This window comes from Penaeus monodon, chromosome 15, assembly GCF_015228065.2.
Source record: "Penaeus monodon isolate SGIC_2016 chromosome 15, NSTDA_Pmon_1, whole genome shotgun sequence".
NCBI classification, from domain to species: Eukaryota; Metazoa; Arthropoda; class Malacostraca; order Decapoda; family Penaeidae; genus Penaeus; species Penaeus monodon.
In genome coordinates, this window is record NC_051400.1 from 40,509,140 (window position 1) to 40,509,689 (window position 550).

A 550-nucleotide genomic window follows, 5' to 3' on the forward strand; every position below is an offset into this window, starting at 1 on the left:
GGGGGGGGGAAAAAAAAAAAAAGGGGGGGCCCCTACCCCCCCCCGGGGGGAAGGGCCAAATTTTGGGAGAAGGGAAGAGGATAACTAACCCCCAATTCCCCAACTTTTCCGGGTTCCCCCCCTTAAAAAACCTGCTTCGGCCCTTTATGCTTTCCCTTGCAGCTTTTTACCCCTTTGGGGCTAAAGCAATTTAAAAACCCGCCTTTTGCCTTAGCGAGGGGCCTTAAAACCCCTTTAAACGGCAAAAAATTAAACCCTGAACGGCCCTTTGAATTTTTTCCCAAAGGCCCCAAGATAATAGCGGACATTGATTTTTTTGAAACGCAAATCCGGGGGGGTTGGAACGCAACGGGGGTGGTATCCGGGCGGTTGGTTTTTGGGTTACAAAAATGGAAGTGTTTTTTCGTTTTTGAATTGTGTTTACGAACCACCCCACAAAACACACACCCCCCAAAACACCCACCCCCCAAAACACACACACACAAAACCCCCCCAACCACAAACACCCCAACCCCACAACCCCCAAAACACAAAAAACCCACAACACCCC